At 43.3% G+C, this 19360-nt stretch overlaps 1 pseudogene; it reads right to left on the reverse strand.

Annotated features, from left to right (window-relative positions):
* Positions 1–7874: 7874 nt before the first annotated feature.
* LOC125526793 (putative disease resistance protein RGA4) lies at positions 7875–17121 on the reverse strand (annotated as a pseudogene).
* Between the last annotated feature and the right edge of the window lie 2239 nt (positions 17122–19360).

Consider the following 19360-nt stretch of genomic DNA (forward strand, 5'->3'; position numbering starts at 1 on the left):
GGCTTGTGGATTTGGTGGTCTCAGAAAAGAAAAAAAACTGCGGTTATGCTGGGCCTAATCACTCACTCCAGGCTCTGGGCCTCACTCACCTAAAACAAAGGCTGTGGGCCTCACTCACCTAAAAAAGCTGTGGGCCCCACTACCAGCGTCATCTGTCGTTCCCCTCATAGCCTAAAAAAACTATCATTCCCCTTGTTCTCTCTCAAAAAAAATACTATCATTTCCCTCAAAGAGAAACGGCATCTACCCTTCTCGCCCCCAAGAGATGGAGGAACCCCGGGACCGTTGCATAGTTTGCATAGCATGTAGAATAGCTTCTCTCTCTTAGTTTTATGTGTCCTTAACGACAATGGCTGGACGGCGAAGGCGATGCCGCGTGGAGTCATGATGGTCTCTCGGCTCCATTTTTGTTCCGATTAGGCGTTCCCACATAACCTTGGAGAGCTAGCGGTGTTTTGGTTCCTCTAATTTCTATCGCATCAATATCAATCTTTGGAATTGGGTCATGGGTCAACTAAAATGGGTTTGTCCTTCTTTCTTCTTACCGATCTTCTCCTCCTAGTTCATCGTGTCTCCTTATTCCTCAAGGTGTATCGGCTCTGCAAACATATTGTATCCACCTCATGTCCTCGCAACTAAAATATCAGCAACTTTCATCCTATCGCAGTAACAATATCTATTTTCAAGAACCTGCCATCCTTGAATTTAATACTGCCTCCGGTCCTTTTCAGTCTGCATATAAGTTTTATCTGAAGTCAAAGTATCTCTACTTTGACCAAACTATAGAAAAATGCATTAACATTCACAATGCCATATCATAGTGTTACATTCATTATGAAATGTAGTTTCATAGCATATATACTTGGTATTATAGATGTTGTTATTGTTTAATATAAATTTGATGAAACTTTATAAAGTTCGACTTGACACAATCTAATACGCGGAGTAAAAATGACCGGATGGGATACCAAGTTAATCGCCCGATGTCAAAATTAATTGCATGACCCGGTACAACTCTTCTGTTTACAGTTCACATAAATTGCATGACCCGGTATCACTTTACTGTGAAAGAACACCACCTTCAGCTCCTCATTTACAAACTTAGAACCCATTTGGACCACATAAATTTCACAATATGTTTGCTGCATTTCACATGAAACCATGATTTTGTACATAAAGAATTACACTGTTTCATCCTCATCACTACACAACATTAATTAGATCACCAGAATACCTCCCACTGCCCTTTTTTGGAAAAATACACAGAATACTGATTGACCTTAAAGAATGAAGGAAGCCATATGTTGCTGCATGAGCAGGAAAAGTAGCCTTCATTTAAAAAAGAAGCCGAAAGTACTAGAGTGAAAAATATTATAAGTACGGAAGCTGGATATCACCAGCAAGGTGGAGAAGTGGGAGAAAAATGGTCAAATGCGGTTATCAATCTTTTGATATGCAAGCAAGTAAGCGAGCGGGTGTTTGAGCTATCTTTGTGTGATCAGAACAGATCCATGTCCAATCATTAGTCTTAATATCATCTTCACAGTACTAGGGACTCCCGGATACTAAGAGCGCTTAATAATTTTATAATTAGGCGGAGACATGTTTCATTACCTGCAAATAAATGAGTATGCATGACGAGATTTTATTTCATTTTCTTTGCAACTTAAGCATATCTATTCTACCATAACTACAAGCACCAAACATCAGAGTGCCCACAAAGTGAAAACCGAAGGTTTAAACAAAACTGCTTTCAACCTTGAGTAAAAGGAATGTTTCTCTCTCCATGTACCACTCTCTACCGACTACTCCCTACACCAGGAAACTATGAAGCCAGCTGTGACGAGAGAAGCTTAGATGAGGGACTTGGATGTAAATTCATGTGGAGGAGAACGTGGTAGAGTCGATGATGCTGAGGACTAGTGTTGTCACTACCACATTCATTCAGACTTGGCGCATGACCATAAAATTCATTGTAACTAAGCAGTCATCGTGTAGGGATGTTTTCCCAAGAGCTACCAAGATCACCGCAGCTCTGAACTCCAGTACCATCACTGTAGTCTCCGTGAAATGGCAATCCAACTTCAAGTGGACAAGGCAAGACACGCCATTGCCAGTGATTTTCAGCTCATTTTCCCTCCACCCCTTTGACTCTTACGTTTTTGTTTTCCTCCAATATTTTAGATGGACTGAAGTTAAAGACGTAAACAAATCTGAACACATACCACACTCACTTTAACATCCTGGGGCAGTATATATATAGGACTTCTATGCATCTCTAATCTATTCAGCACTTCTTATGAAGCAAATATATCATGAGCGTGTGATTTATCATTCAAGAATCGTTCATCATGACATTTTTAGCATGTGAGTTGACTGCAGAATGGTGTGACCGTACCATTCTACTTGCATGTCTAGTTTCCCATATCTTGCCGAAAACGAAGTGAAGGGAAATATCGTGTGTGGTTGGAGGGAACTCACGTCAAATGAGTGAGAGATGTCCATAAATGAGTGGGTGGTGGAACGACAATAGCCTTTTCAAACAATAACCTTCATGTAGTCAAAGAACTTATTATGCATGTTACACTAGTTTCAGTTATACTTACTATCACTTGGCGCCAAATAAAAACATAGTTCTCCAAAACCATTGCATCATGTAAGAATTGTGTGAAATGGTAATTGATACGATTTAAATTTTCGGTCCCTTTATTGATCAGCGTATCATAGCGAAGAAACCTAGAAGAAAACATTGGAGAAAGTGAGGCATAAAATGGGAAATTATTAATAGTAAGTGACTGTTGATGTACTAATGCACACCAGTTCTGAATAAATAGATGGACTTTTTCTTCTTTCTGCTCTTCAATATTTTCTTCTTCTGGAAGAGGCTAGCAGTCTTAACATCATGCTGGTCTGAGGGAAAAAAGGCATTTACTCTATTTGTTACATGATTTTTTGTAAATAAAAATAGCAAATGAGCCTACTGCAGCAGGAATCCAGATTCTTATTCTGAATATTGTCATCGAGAGAAACAAAAGGCTTGTTTTTGTGACAATAATTTATTCAATGAAAAGAGTACATGAGGCCCGGGTGGAGTAATATAAGTTAATTTGTCACGGATAGGGACTCTTGGATGTCAAAAACACCGTTAGAGTTAGAGTCATCGGGGAAAAACACTTGAGAGTGCTTACCACAGTTATAATTAGGATGAGACGTCTTTTATTACCAGCATTGAGTTATCTATTTTCTTCCAACTAAATATCTACTCTCCATAACTGCAGCTTCAAACAACAGAGTGCACATAGAATTAGAAGTAGAAGGGCCCATGCGTAATTCATGCCTTTCAAATGTTCATATAGAAAATATCCGTTCTGTCATGGATTTGCGCCTGCATAAATTATTTAAGAAAAATTACGATGATTGCGGTTGTCAAATTGTGATGTCCAAGTGAATGAGAAGAAGAGAGTAAGAGGGTGAGATGGAGAACAGAGTAGGTGAGAGTTGAGGCAATTCTCATTTCGTCAATAAGTAACGGAGTATGTGAGATTCACGTGCCCCTGGTAAACACACACACTCTTACAAGTGAGACCCTCGAGTCCAAAAACTCAGTGCACTAGATGATCTTCTTACGGATCATTCCTATGTTGTCTCTTTCTAGCTGTTAGGCCCTTCGTCATCGGTATCCTAGTACTCCTCTGCTCCTTATTCCCCTGGACTGGGATCTTGTTCGCCACCATAGCCATGGTAGAGAGCACAGCCTGACATGGACATTGCTCCATTTGGCTTCCTCAAAGTTATCATTATGGATATTGTCATGTCTACAAGAAGCAATCGCTTGGCAATTTGTTGCTTCAAAAACATCTTCTGGAATTATATGGGATTAGAGGTGTTCTGGTTGCATGGCAGGTGTTCTCCCGAAAGCTAGATTGGTCACTGAGATTCCTAGTTCCAGTTCCATCAGCATACCCTGCCAAAAGGTGAGCTCACATCGCTGTGGTTTTAGAGCTCTTTTTCCTTTCACCTTTTTGACTCTCACATTTTTGTTTTCCTCCAATATCTTAGATGGAATGAAGCTAAAGGCGGAAGCAAATCTGAATGCATATCACACTCACTTTGACATCCTAATTAAGGCAGGGGTATATATAAGACTTCTACACATCTGAACCCCTGTTGGCTCTTCTTATGAAACAAATACATTGTGAGCATGGGTTATGTGTTGAGAAGGTCATTCAGGAATCGTCAATCATGACATTTTTATTATGTGAGTAGACTGCAAAATGAAACGACCATTCGACTTGCATGTTTAGTTTCCAATCTCTTTCCAGGGAAATGTCATGTGAAAAATGGTCAAAGAAAACTCACAATTAAAGAATATATATCAGCTTCTAAACGAGCGAGTGGTTGAACGTCAAACACATCTGCAAACAGGCAAAGCCTGTATGATCCAACTAACCAACCTTCATGTAGTTATGCATGTCATAAATTCTGGTCATACGCCATCATAAGATTGGGAAGTAAGAACAGACAGTTTTCCAAGCTCATTGCATAATGAAAGATGCATGAAATGGATAGACTAATTTTTAGCGTATCATAGCAAAGAAACCTGCACAAAATGGGACATTATTCATAGTAAGTGACTGTCGTTGTACGAATGCACATCAGTTCGGAATAAAATGGTCTTTTTCTTCTCTCTGCTCTTCAGTGTTTTCTTCACTTGCAAGGACGTAGCAGTCAACATCATCATGGAATAAGGAAATAAGTGACACTTACTCCATTTGTTACATCAGTTGCTGCAGAAACTCCTAATGGACTTAACTGAACCAAAAGTACAGCTTCAAGGACTGATGAGTAAAAAAAATGCTTGGCATTGGCTTGACTAGCGTTTGGTTGGAAAAAATAAGAAAAACATGGAGGGTATATGTGCCCAGTTACTGCCCACCAGTCGCATAGTTTGCATGATCACCATGACATCGTTGCAATGTGCCCACCATCAGCTGCAATGAGGACTGCTTCCGGTGCACCAAAAAGCATCACTGCTAATATCTGATAGTTCGGTGGCTGAAAAACAGGTCGAAAACACGCTGGACTCAGCTGCACAGAGTGGCAATGCAGAACACAGATGACAATGTAAACGGAACAGTCTAACGTAAACTAGTATACAGCTACTGATACAGGCTGTAAAGAAACACATAATACTACTCCCTCTGTTCCATAATCATAGTACTCGGCCGGCCAGTGAAGTGGTACTTACTCAACACTTCTGACATAGCAATGTACACATTGTCAGAGGAGTGATGACAATGGAACCAAGTAAATGAGTTACAGTAAGAATGAAACAACGAAGCAGGTAAAGGAATCGCAGTTCCTCAAATAACACGTGCTGTGAACAAGTTAGGTCAATGTTTACTGAACTAACAAAATGACGCTGGAACTAGCATCATATCTCACAATTATGAGAGTAAACTGAAATTCATTCTGTCCCCAAGATCCGTAAAGACTACTTGTTACTTGTTGGCATCAGGGAATGCTTGCGGATCTTGAGTTCTGCAGTTATCAGCGATGTCAACCCACTGCAATCAATGCTGAATGTTGAGCCCCAGTTTAAATCAGTCTGCAACTACGCCTTGTGACCATGTTCCTGCCACTTCATCTTCCTCAATCAATCAAGGCATCATTCCACAGACATGTCAAAGAGGATCACATATATTTCAGACATTGACTGGTGACGAAATAATTAATAACACGATTAATTTCGAGATTAGCAGTCATATTGATCTAGTATGATCATGGTTTGCTAACAGCTTCAGTAAACAAACAACATGTGCTACCTAAGCTAGCCAATGCACAAGCATGAGCATGCTGAAATAGCATTACTTGGCATACGTGGTGATAAAGGCAAGGCGCAATATGCAACAAGATAAAAAAAATAAATATTTTTGGCCAAATAAAAATATATAATAAATAAAATTCGTATTTAAGCATGAGTGTACAGAGGCGAGTCCTATAGCTGGCTTGTACACATGATATAGGGTTAAGATTAGCCTGCTGTAAGACCGTACATGACTTAGGACATGCATTTAGCAGCGCAGCTTGGTGAAAACAACTAGTCAGATTAGCAAAGTTACTAGGGGCAGTATCGACATGCAGCTGCTAATGTTCATGTGCTTACTAGAGGCAGTATCGACACGTATATAATTTAATACACTTCATATAAGTTGCTAGTTACACAAGCTAGAGTAGTGGATGCTAATTAAGCTACCAACAGAGCAGACGCTTCAGGTTAGTCAGTTGAACAAACAGGTTATGGTCTCACGTTAACTAGCTGCTAGTACAGGCATTGCAGAGAAACAGGGCTCTCGGCCAGCACCTTCCCACGGCGATGGACTTTGTGGAGCATTACAAACGATATTGTAAAAACAGAGCACTGACTGACTAGAGGAGGATGCAAAGATAATAAATCCCCAAAATTATCCTGCCTAGTTTCTGTATGTTTCTGTATGCAAAACCATCAACGAAGTCTGAATTCGCCTAATCAGAAGTAATCAAACTACAATTCTCAATGACACCGTCAGTAAGTTCTACTGCTACTTTACCCGGAGTGAAACTAAAGTCAGTTGTAAACAGCAGCATCCCACTGCTAAAATAGCAAATGGAAGAGATATCACCATTCAATAAACCTACAACAGCCAAAGCAAAACTACGTTCTCCAACTATATTGCTGTACATCTGAGTTTCTTCCTCACCTTGGCACCAAATCTTCTACTTGCAAATTAAATCAACACCTGCTGGACAGGAAAACGGGCACCTGCTGTAAAGGGGAGCCAAACTGCAGGATCGAATTAACACCTGCTGCGCATCTAGAACAGCCATTCAGTTAAAATCTACAACAGCCAAGCGAAACTGACCTCACCACGCGCCGAAAGGGTTTCCTTCTGCGCCCAGACATTTTGCTCATGAACATACATCAGTAGCTGCAATGCACATCTCTCACAGGGCAGGAGCAGGGGAAGCAGTAAACACCTACTTTGCAAATTAAACAGCTGATATGCAGAGGATTCCATGTGCTCTGAGGATGCTTGGAATCAGGGTAACCATATAGCTTCACAATCTACCTTCACCTCATGTAGGACCTGCAACACTACCAAAGCGAACATCACTAGCTGTGCATCTTCCACAGGTGTGGACAGCAGCAGAAGCTGAGAACATGTTACTAATCGTTATGTTTGTTTTATACTTGCACAGGAGTAGCAAAATGTCAGATAAATTTCACCCCACCATAGCTTAGCAATATATGCCAACCAAAGCCAATCTGGAGTACTAGTTTGGTTTCTCCCCAGTCACCAAGTCTTCCCTATAAGAGAAGGAGACACAGGAACACAATCCAGACCAGCAGCTCATCCCATCTAGGGAAGCCAATTTTACAGTTTAAAGCAAGTATCTGAACAAGTTACAGGCCAACCTCTGAACTAAGTAATCCTTGAGAACAAGTTACAGCATCTTCCCGCAGTCTAGACTAGGAGTGCTGGAAAATTTCTCAACAAGTTGTACCATCATTCAATCAGTATTGAAGCAGATAAAACTGGACGCCAGTTTACAAGTTGAAAGGCAAATATCATCTCAACAAAATAACAACGGCTAAAACTAGATAGATAGATAGATAGCTCACACGTGTGAGTATATATCATCCCAACTTGTAGTAAACCCGGAAAATGGTGAAGAAGATAATAATTTCACATTACAAGTATCTGAATCTGAGCAAGACACATGCCAAAGTTCAACAGAGCCGACCGACCGACTAAAATCATGACATAACCTACCACATGCATTATTTTGAAGCAAACAGAATCTGTGCCCTTTCTGCGTGGTTTCCACCCTGTTTACTCCTGCGTGGATTGCTGGAGCTCCCTGGCTGCTCGAGCGGCCCGCCTCCGCTCACGGACTAATCATGGTATTTCCTTCCATGTCTTCGGTTTAAATGTCATCACTGTATATATCACAAATGATGTCAGATTAACAAACTTGTGCAAACTAATCTAACATGAAAATACATACACCTATGGATTAAAACAATGGAGAACAAACTTATACTATTGTACAAACGTGTTGATGTGGTGCATGGGATGGGAATGGATAGCTGCATTTGCTGGTAAAATGTGGCGAAGATAGAAAGACGTGGAGCATACCTTCATACCGAGCATCTAGCTCTTTGTACTCGATGCTGTCCAGTTGCTGCTGCAGGCAGCTCGGGAGTTTCCTTATAGCAGGACAGTGTAAAATTCTAAGCAATCCGAGGGGGGCGGGGGTGCTCTGCCGACAGAGACTCCAGCAATGTGAACCCACTGTTGCTGAAAATGCTCAGTGTCACGAGGGATGTGGGCAGACGGAGAATCCCCCCCAACATGCCAGCACCTGGTAATATTCTTAGAGATTCGAGACAAGGAGGAAGTGAATGCTCTCTTGCTGCTGCTACTGCTGCTGATGGCTCTGGTACATTTTTGGAGGTAGTGACTTCTCGTTTCTGGAGCCCACCCACCTAACATGTCAGGACTTGAACACTACTACAGTCTTCAATTTCTAAGGTCTTTAAGGACAGAGGAAGATGTAGAACCGCTTGTAAGCTTCCACATCCAGTTAAAGTTAGATGTTCTAGACATGGACAAAAGTGATTCATGGATGAGGATAACAACTCTGATACAGCCGTGGAAACGATTGCTTCACTGCAGCAAGACCCTTGGACTAACTCTGACATGCCCTGTTGCTTTCCCAATATGGACTCAAGCTTAATGCACCCAAAAATATACATGACCTCGAGAGATGTTGGGACGTTGAGCATCTCGACCAAGCTTTCACAATCTTTTAACTAGAAAAATACCATGGCTGGCAGGTGTTGACTCCTTTGGGATGCTGATAGTGTCAAACACGCATCATATCTGCCGCACCATCTTGTTTGCTTCGGTCGTTAGGAGTCCTAGTTAGATAGACTAGGTTGTTAAGGTTTATCTCTATCTAAGAGATCTTTCTTTCTCTCCAACATGTAATCTCCAACAACTTGTATGCGCTGTACAGGGAGGTGCGCCCCTGCTATATAAACACGTACACATCACCCCCATCGGGTAAGACGTTTCCGCCATCGCACATGGTAATCAGAGCCCTTCTCTTCCAATCCTAGTCTCCCGATTGCATCTAGTGCATAGCCATGTCTTCATCCTCCGGCGCCACCCCTAGCCTCAATGGCCAGGTCACCGAAAAGCTCAATCGCACGAACTACGTGCTATGGCGCATGCAGGTCACACCCCACCTGCGGGGCGCCGACGTTTTCGGCTACGTCGACGGCACCGCGCCGGAGCCAGCCAGACTCTACGTCACGAAAGATAAGGACAGTAAGGAGACTTCTGAGCCCAACCCTCTCCACCCACTCTGCATCCGGGAGGATCAACAGGTGCTTGGCTATTTGCTGAGCACCCTCTCCAAGGAGGTGCTGGTCGCGGTCACCGCGATAACCACGGCGCGCGAACTCTGGGTGGCGCTGGCGGGCATGTTCTCGTCCCAATCACTCAGCCGCGTCAACAACATCAGGATTGCACTCATCAACACGCAGAAGGGCAACCAGTCGGTCGCCTCCTACTTCGCCTCCCTCCGCGGCCTTGCTGATGAACTTGCTGCTGCGGGCAAGCCCATCCAGGATGACGAACTCATCTCGTACATTCTCCATGGCCTCGACGTCGACTACCAGCCGCTCGTCTCCGCCCTCGACGCCCGCGTCACGCCCGTCACCATCGACGAACTCTACGCCATGCTGAGTAACTTTGACCAGCGCATGGCCCAGTTCCACGGCTCCTTCGGCGGCTTCAAGTCTTCTGCAAATGCCGCATCTCGTGGCCGTGGCGGCGGCCCTCACTCGCGTGGATCTCCCCGCAACAAGGGGCGGTCAGGAAACAACAGCAACGATAGCGGCGGCTCCAGCAACTCTCGCATCGGGCGCTCCACCAACTCCAAGTCTCGTCGTGGCGGCGGCTCCAGCAGGTCTCGCCCAGATGCACCACGCTGCCAGATCTGTGGCAAGCTTGGGCACACGGCCAAAGACTGTTGGTAGCGCTATGATGAAGATGATGACTCCTCTCAAGACGAGGACAAGGTTGCGGCAGCTGCGGACGGCTCCTACGGCGTCGACACGAACTGGTACGTCGACAGCGGGGCGACAAATCACATCACCAATGAGCTCGAGAAGGTCACCATGAAGGAGAAATACCGTGGCAAAGACCAAATCTACACTGCCAACGGCGAAGGTATGAGGATCAGTCACGTTGGTCATTCACTTTTTAGTACCCCTCGTTGTAAAATTCATCTAAAGAAAATCTTGCTAGTTCCTAGTGCCGATAAGAATCTTCTCTCTGTTCATAGAATTGCCATTGATAATCATGTCTTCCTTGAGTTTCATCCTTATTTTTTCTTGATCAAGGACCAGGCAACGAAGAAAATTCTCTATCGAGGTAGATGCGTTCGAGGACTCTACCCATTGATCCCGGAGCATAGAAGATCCAATAAACAAGCCTATGGTGTTGCCAAACTTTCGTCAACACGGTGGCACGATCGACTAGGACATGCTGCTTTCCCTTTAGTTGAAAAATTGCTTAGGAAAAATAAGCTCCCGTATGTTGGTGAGCGTGTTCTATTTGTGATTCTTGTCAACGAGCAAAAAGTCATCAATTGCCTTATCCTATATCTACTAGTGTTTCTACCAAACCCTTGCAATTAATCTTTTCTGATGTTTGGGGTCCTGCCCCAGTTCTGTTGGTAGACATACCTATTATGTGGGCTTCATAGATGACCACAGTAAATTCTCCTGGATCTATCTTCTCAAAAGAAGATCAGATGTCTTCCAAGTTTTTCAAAACTTTCAAGCTCTCGTTGAACGAAACTTTGATAGTAAGATCATTGCAGTTCAGTCTGATTGGGGAGGGGAATACGAGAAATTAAACTCATTTTTCCAAACCCTTGGCATATCACATCATGTGTCATGCCCCCACGCTCATCAGCAAAATGGCTCTGCCGAACGTAAGCACCGACATATAGTTGAGGTTGGATTACCCCTCCTAGCCGGTGCATCAATGCCTCTCAAGTTCTGGGATGAGGCTTTCCTCACAGCTGTTCATATCATAAACATGCTCCCTAGTCGAGTCATTAACAATGGAACTCCACTAGAACGCCTCCTTCACATGAAACCCGACTACAAATCTCTTCGTGTCTTTGGGTGTGCCTGTTGGCCCAATCTTCGTCCCTACAACAAACGCAAGCTCATGTTTCTCTCAAAACAATGTGTTTTTCTAGGGTATAGCAATCAACATAAAGGTGTCAAGTGCCTTGACGTTGCAACTGGACGTGTCTACATTTCACGTGATGTTGTCTTCGAGGACACCAAGTTTCCTTTTGCTGATCTTCATCCTAACGCCGGTGCTTTGCTCCGTCAAGAGATTCTTCTTTTGCCTCCTCATCTATCCGATGTTGATCAAGGGGGAAACGATTGTGATAATGATCAACTGTTGACTAACCCTCTTACTGATGACATGCATGAGTCTTGTGATATTACAGGTGAAAACAGTGAAGAAAACAGAGAAGAAAATGGTGAAAAAACCCCTCAGCCGAAGACATATTTCATGTGCCCGGAATCTGGGGACAAATCCTCCTCGGGATCTGTTCCCCTGCAGGGCAGCGGATCCTCCTCGAGATCGGTGGTGGCAGATGCGCCAGGGGTGCAGCCTGCATGTGCACCCGCCTCGGTCCAGACGCGCGCCTCGTCGCCACCCGCGGGCCGCAGCACGACATCGCCTACATGCCAATCGCCATCTGCCACGCGTCATCGCTCAGTTGGTGCGGGCGGCGCACGCTTCTCCACCCAGCCCGTGTGTTACAAGCGGCGGCCCCCAACTCGTCCGACCAACGTGGGGCTTGAAGCTGGTGCGGGATCCAGTGTCGGTGCGCGCGCGCCCACGCATCCGACCAGCGTCCGACCCGAGGCCGATTCGTCATCATGTGACCATGATGAGTCCACTCCTCTAGCGGGATCTTCTGCGGAGTCTGCACGTACACGGCTGCTGGAATCTGCCATAGAAAATCCGAATGAGGCAGAACCTGCCGCTGCAGCGCGTGGATCGTCCTTGGGATTGGTTCCTGCAGCAACTCCTGCTCATGCTGCGGAATCCTCTGCAGCCGAAAATTTGGCTGGTTCTCCGTGCCGTACAAGATCACAAAAGGGAGTAATACAACCTGTTGACTACAAACGAGTAACAAAATATGGCATGGTTTGTTCTACAGGTGAACCAGGTGAACCTCTTACTCTAGAAGAAGCACTTGGTGATGAAAAATGGCAGAAAGTGATGAATGAAGAATACATGGCTCTAAAGAAGAATAATACATGGCACTTAGTTCCTCCACAGCAAGGTAAAAATTTAATTGATTGCAAGTGGGTTTTCAGGATCAAGAGGAAATCTGATGGAACTATTGACCGTTACAAAGCTAGGCTAGTTGCAAAGGGGTTTAAACAACGATATGGTATTGACTATGAGGATACTTTTAGTCCAGTTGTTAAAGCTGCAACCATTCGTCTAGTTTTGTCTATTGCTATTTCTAGGGGCTGGAGTCTCAGACAGTTAGACGTTTAGAATGCATTTCTTCACGGTGTTCTGAAAGAGGAAGTGTACATGAAGCAACCTCCTGGGTTTGAAAGCAAGAAAACTCCCTCCTATGTGTGTAAACTTGACAAGGCACTGTATGGGTTAAAGCAAGCACCGAGAGCATGGTACTCTCGACTCTGTCACAAAATGCAAGCACTTGGTTTTATTCCATCAAAATCTGACACTTCTTTGTTCATCTACAACAAGTTCAACACATGCATATTTGTTTTAATATATGTTGATGATATCATTGTGACAAGCTCATCAAATGAAGCAATCACAGGACTGTTGAAAGATTTGAGTGCAGATTTTGCTTTGAAAGATCTTGGTGACTTGCATTATTTTCTTGGAATTGAGGTGAAGAAGCACACAGATGGACTTCATCTCTCTCAGGGAAAGTATGCAACTGATCTTGTAAAAAAGGCTGGTCTACAAGGTTGCAAGCCTACACCTACTCCATTATCCAGTTCAGAAAAACTGACTCTCACAAAAGGTAATCTTTTGAGTCAAGAAGATAGCACCAAGTATAGAAGCTTGGTAGGAGCCCTTCAATATCTTACCCTGACTAGGCCTGATATATCTTTTGCTGTCAATAAAGTATGCCAGTTTCTTCATGCACCTATCAATGTTCACTTCACTGCTGCAAAACGCATAGTGAGATATGTCAAAGGAACTTTGAGTATTGGCTTAGATTTCAGCAGATCATCCTCTAATCTGGTCAGTTCCTTTTTTGACTCAGACTGGGCAGGGTGCTTGGATGACAGGCGGTCCACTGGTGGCTTTGCAATATTTTTTGGACCAAATCTGATTTCATGGTGTGCTCGAAAACAAGCCACTATTTCCAGGTCTAGCACAGAGGCAGAATATAAAGCACTTGCAAATGCTACAGCTAAAATTATATGGGTTCAATCCGTGCTGAAATAACTGGGTATAAAGAACACACCAGCTCCATGTCTGTGGTGTGACAATCTTGGTGCAACTTATTTGTCTGCTAATCCAGTTTTTCATGCAAGAACAAAGCATATTGAAATAGATTTTCATTTTGTTCGAGAGAGAGTTGCTCAAAAGCAACTTGATATTCGCTTCATTCATTCCAAAGATTAGCTTGTAGATGGTTTTACTAAGGCTTTACCTGTGAGGAGCTTTGAGAACTTCAGACATAATCTCAACTTAATGAAGTTGTGATTAAGGTGGGGTGTCAAACACGCATCATATCTGCCGCACCATCTTGTTTGCTTCGGTTGTTAGGAGTCCTAGTTAGATAGACTAGGTTGTTAAGGTTTATCTCTATCTAAGAGATCTTTCTTTCTCTCCAAGATGTAATCTCCAACAACTTGTATGCGCTGTACAGGGAGGTGCGCCCCTGCTATATAAACACGTACACATCGCCCTCATCGGGTAAGACGTTTCTGCCATCGCACATCAAAAACAGATCCCAACCTATGCATGTCTTGCTCACACCATTCTCTTCTCCATTAATTGTGCAGTGCACTTGTGTTCGTGTATTGCAATGGCGGAGCTGGTGGCTGCCATGGCCATCCGGCCACTGGTGTCCATGCTGATGAACAAGGCGTCCAGCTCCCTCTTGGACCAATACACGGTCATGGAGGGAATGGAGGAGCAGCACAAGATTCTCAAACGCAAGCCTGCCATCTCTAACTTCTAGTACTCTGAGTTCTGGTGCTTCAGGTAAATCTATCAGCTTTGGGCATTCCTGAATTGTTAGTTTCTTAAGACGGGGAAACAATATCTCTTCTCCTTCGGCAGCAGCATCCCATCTCTGAAAGCTTACCAAGCATTTCAATTCGAGTACCTTCAGGGAAGGAAACGATGAGTGTACCAACCTGTAGTCTCCACTCCATGGTTCTTGAAGCAACCGTCCTTCAGATAATGCTATCTGCTCCCCACATTTCCCAATAAACAAAAATTGTGCTTCAGGTAATGCTACCAACTTTTGACAATAACTAATAAGCAGCTTCTCAAGCACAGGAAATATTATCCTGTCTTCTTGCCTCTCATTTATTTCCCACCATCTATCAAATTTCAACAGACCAACTAGCTGTAGCTGCTTCAGTTTTGGAAAAGTAAAGGATGAACCACATCTGAACAAAAATTGCAATCTTCCACAATAAAAAGATGGATCTCAACCATGTTTTGCAACATACCGATGCACTCTCCTCCATAGAAATGTATCTTCAGAAACTGCAGCCCATCATGAGGTTTGAAATTGTCGAGCACCTTGCTCTCGCAAATAGAAGTCCATCTTAATGTCAATTCTCTGAGATCCTTCTTATTTCCAAGATTTGAAACTTTTGCCTCTGCTTCTATAACATTCTCTGCCTGACATAACTCTGGCTTACCACCAAGGTTCAAATCCTGCAGCTCTGCAACATCACTGCAATCAGGTCCCATAACTGCTGCTACAAAGCATGTAATTGTCTGCAGCCTAGTGAGTTTTCCGAGTTCTGCAGGCATGCTCTTCAACTTCGGACACCCATCAGTGTAGAGATGACACAGGGAAGTCATATACTTCATTTTCCTTGGAAGTCGTTCAAGATAACGGCAGTTGGAAAGGTCCAAATTTTGCAAGGTATATAGAATACTTATATCTTCAGGAAGTGATTTGATATCACTGTATGAGAGATCAAGGTACCTCAGGTGATGAAGGTACTTTGGTTTCAGTAAAATCGATTCTGTCTTTATATAGAGCTTCAAGGCATGCAAAGATCTGTATTTTGATAGATGTTGCAATGAGCTTCGCACAGGACTATGGCATATCAGAGTTTGGATAGCAGGGGATCTTTTGTCCATATAATCATTCAAAATACCTCCTTTTTCTTCATATGGCAAGAACAAATGTTGAGCAGCATATGGAAGGCACTCGATTTGACTTAATTACTTATTTGCAATGATACATTCCTTTCCCATAACAAACATTGCAATATCATGCATAAGATCATGAATTTTACATGTAGTTCTGAAACGGTCCTCCTTGTAGCCTTTAAATTCTTATATATTCAGAAAGAATGCTTGATGCCAGCTCAATAAAAAAATGTTTTCCAATGGTTTCAAGACTATATTCCTCCTGTTCTGGGATAAAGCCATTTGCGATCCATAGTTGGATAAGCTTCTCCACATTAATCTTGTAATCCTTGGGAAATAAGGCACAGAAAGCAAAGCACTACTTCATGTGTGCTGGCAAATCATTGTGGCTAAGCTTGAGTATTGGCAAAATTCCAGTTTCCCCAGTGCAAATACTGCTCCTAGATGATACAGACTTCCACTCTTCCACGCTGGTCTTGGTACGAAGTACAGATCCCAGTGCAGTTGCAGCTAATGGAGAGCCACGACATCTCTTCACAATATCACCAACCATCTCGAGTAGCTCAGGAGGCCTTTCTTTCTTTGGACTGAATGCTCTGGCCTCAATAATTTCCTCTATGAAGTTATCCTTCAAAACATTGAGATTGTAGGTTCTATCTGCACCCATAATCTCAGCAACTTGTTTATCACGGGTTGTTGTCAACACTGCACTACCCATACCACCATGCTGAAGGCAGACCTTCAGCCTTTCCCACTTATGGACCTCTCTATTCCAGACATCATCCAATACAAGGAGATACCTCTGCCCGCTGACCAATTTTTGAAGTCTATCTAGTGGTGATTTGTCTGTATCTTCATTCTTCTTGGGAGATGCTTCGACTATACTCTTAGCCAGGGAGTTCACATCAAATATATTAGAGATACAAACCCAGAGCAGCAACTGAAAATGCTTCTGAATATCAGGTCCGTTGTATATAAGTTGTGCTAATGTGGTCTTGCCAAGGCCCCCCATTCCAACAACGGGAACAACTACAAGATCCGAGCTGCTAGCTTGACCAAGTAGTATATCAACAATCTTCTTCTTATCTTCGTGTCTGGACTGGCTAGCAATTTTTCGTGGGTCGGTGATAACATAATCAGTCTGCCTCCACTGCTTCGAAACCGGCGGCTGTGGTCGGTACTTGAACCTAAAGGCATGCATCTCTGCTACGAGGACTTCAATGGCCTGTAGAATCTGGTAAAGCTTGCGACCCATCTTGTAACGGAACACAATACGGTTGTGAATAGGGAACAGTTTTGTTGCATTGGAGCCAAGCTTCGTGTAGTGCCCCTTCTTCTTGGCTTCACGGCGGAGTGCTTCATACTTTAATTCATTGAACACTTCATTCGCCTCATAGGCCACTGTCTTGAGCTCCTGGAGCCAAGCTTTCGCTCCTTCTCTGTGTGCCGTGGCCTGCTCCTCGGCATCGGTGATGACATCGAGAATGTCCGGGAGCTTGCGTTTGAGAATCTTGTGCTGCTCCTCCATTCCCTCCATGACCGTGTATTGGTCCAAGAGGGAGCTGGACGCCTTGTTCATCAGCATGGACACCAGTGGCCGGATGGCCATGGCAGCCACCAGCTCCGCCATTGCAATACACGAACACAAGTGCACTGCACAATTAATGGAGAAGAGAATGGTGTGAGCAAGACATGCATAGGTTGGGATCTGTTTTTGATGTGCGATGGCAGAAACGTCTTACCCGATGAGGGCGATGTGTACGTGTTTATATAGCAGGGGCGCACCTCCCTGTACAGCGCATACAAGTTGTTGGAGATTACATCTTGGAGAGAAAGAAAGATCTCTTAGATAGAGATAAACCTTAACAACCTAGTCTATCTAACTAGGACTCCTAACAACCGAAGCAAACAAGATGGTGCGGCAGATATGATGCGTGTTTGACACCCCACCTTAATCACAACTTCATTAAGTTGAGATTATGTCTGAAGTTCTCAAAGCTCCTCACAGGTAAAGCCTTAGTAAAACCATCTACAAGCTAATCTTTGGAATGAATGAAGCGAATATCAAGTTGCTTTTGAGCAACTCTCTCTCGAACAAAATGAAAATCTATTTCAATATGCTTTGTTCTTGCATGAAAAACTGGATTAGCAGACAAATAAGTTGCACCAAGATTGTCACACCACAGACATGGAGCTGGTGTGTTCTTTATACCCAGTTATTTCAGCACGGATTGAACCCATATAATTTTAGCTGTAGCATTTGCAAGTGCTTTATATTCTGCCTCTGTGCTAGACCTGGAAATAGTGGCTTGTTTTCGAGCACACCATGAAATCAGATTTGGTCCAAAAAATATTGCAAAGCCACCAGTGGACCGCCTGTCATCCAAGCACCCTGCCCAGTCTGAGTCAAAAAAGGAACTGACCAGATTAGAGGATGATCTGCTGAAATCTAAGCCAATACTCAAAGTTCCTTTGACATATCTCACTATGCGTTTTGCAGCAGTGAAGTGAACATTGATAGGTGCATGAAGAAACTGGCATACTTTATTGAAAGCAAAAGATATATCAGGCCTAGTCAGGGTAAGATATTGAAGGGCTCCTACCAAGCTTCTATACTTGGTGCTATCTTCTTGACTCAAAAGATTACCTTCTGTGAGAGACAGTTTTTCTGAACTGGATAATGGAGTAGGTGTAGGCTTGCAACCTTGTAGACCAGCCCTTTTTACAAGATCAGTTGCATACTTTTCCTGAGAGAGATGAAGTCCATCTGTGTGCTTCTTCACCTCAATTCCAAGAAAGTAATGCAAGTCACCAAGATCTTTCAAAGCAAAATCTGCACTCAAATCTTTCAACAGTCCTGTGATTGCTTCATTTGATGAGCTTGTCACAATGATATCATCAACATATATTAAAACAAAGGGTTTTTATCAGTTTTGCCATCGGCTGTCTAATGCTACTCAGTTTTGCCACTAAATGTTTTCACTAATAAAAAATGCCACTGTTCCGTTAGACACAAACTTGGAAATGCCATTTTTCACCGTTACCGTCTGGTCAATGCACGTTGACTGGAGGTAGATGACAAAAATACCCCTGTCCCCCCGTCTCTCTGTGTTGACTTGTGGGACCATTTGTAAGGTGTGCATGAAAATAGAATAAAAATTGTCGTCTTGGGGTTTCGAACCCAAGACCACAACCTCCAGTAAAGAGCGAGCAAACCAACTAAGCTAAGGAGATGTTATGTTGCAGAAGGAGATATATCCATTATATATTATATGGAATAATATTCCAACACAACAACGTCTCGTATATTTTCCTGTTGCTAAATAGTTGAACTTCGGTTTGAAAGTTACTATGGACAACAGATCCGCACGAGCGGCTGGCCGGCTAGAAGAAACTGTCTGGTACTAGTAGACATAAACAAATGAGGCAGACCGCCACGCCCAAACTTTTTGATGGTCACACACTAATTGACAGAAACAACACATATGACAGCACGATCACATATTATTTTATATTTCTATGAAAATTTCAGCATGGTTGCTGCCCATTTTTCTGAAAATGACACAAACACAAAGTGGTTCACGGACATAAATAAGGTTCGAAATATCAACTTGTTGTTTTTTCAGCACACACAAATCAGGTTCACAAACATAAATAAGGTTCAATAACATCCACTTGTTGGTCGAAATATAAAGGTCCAAATTCTCAAACATGCATAAGGTTGAAAGGAAACATGTCCAGGTTCACAAGAAAAAGGTCACGATCACACAAACTTCACATATGTAGCTTCTTTTTGCTTCTTGTGTTTTTAGCAGGACTGTCTGGTGGTTCCGCATTTGCAATTCGAATATGCATGGGAGACGAAACAA

The sequence above is a fragment of the Triticum urartu genome, chromosome 1A (assembly GCF_056163025.1).
Source record: "Triticum urartu cultivar PI428250 chromosome 1A, HENAU_Tu73, whole genome shotgun sequence".
Lineage (NCBI taxonomy): Eukaryota > Viridiplantae > Streptophyta > Magnoliopsida > Poales > Poaceae > Triticum > Triticum urartu.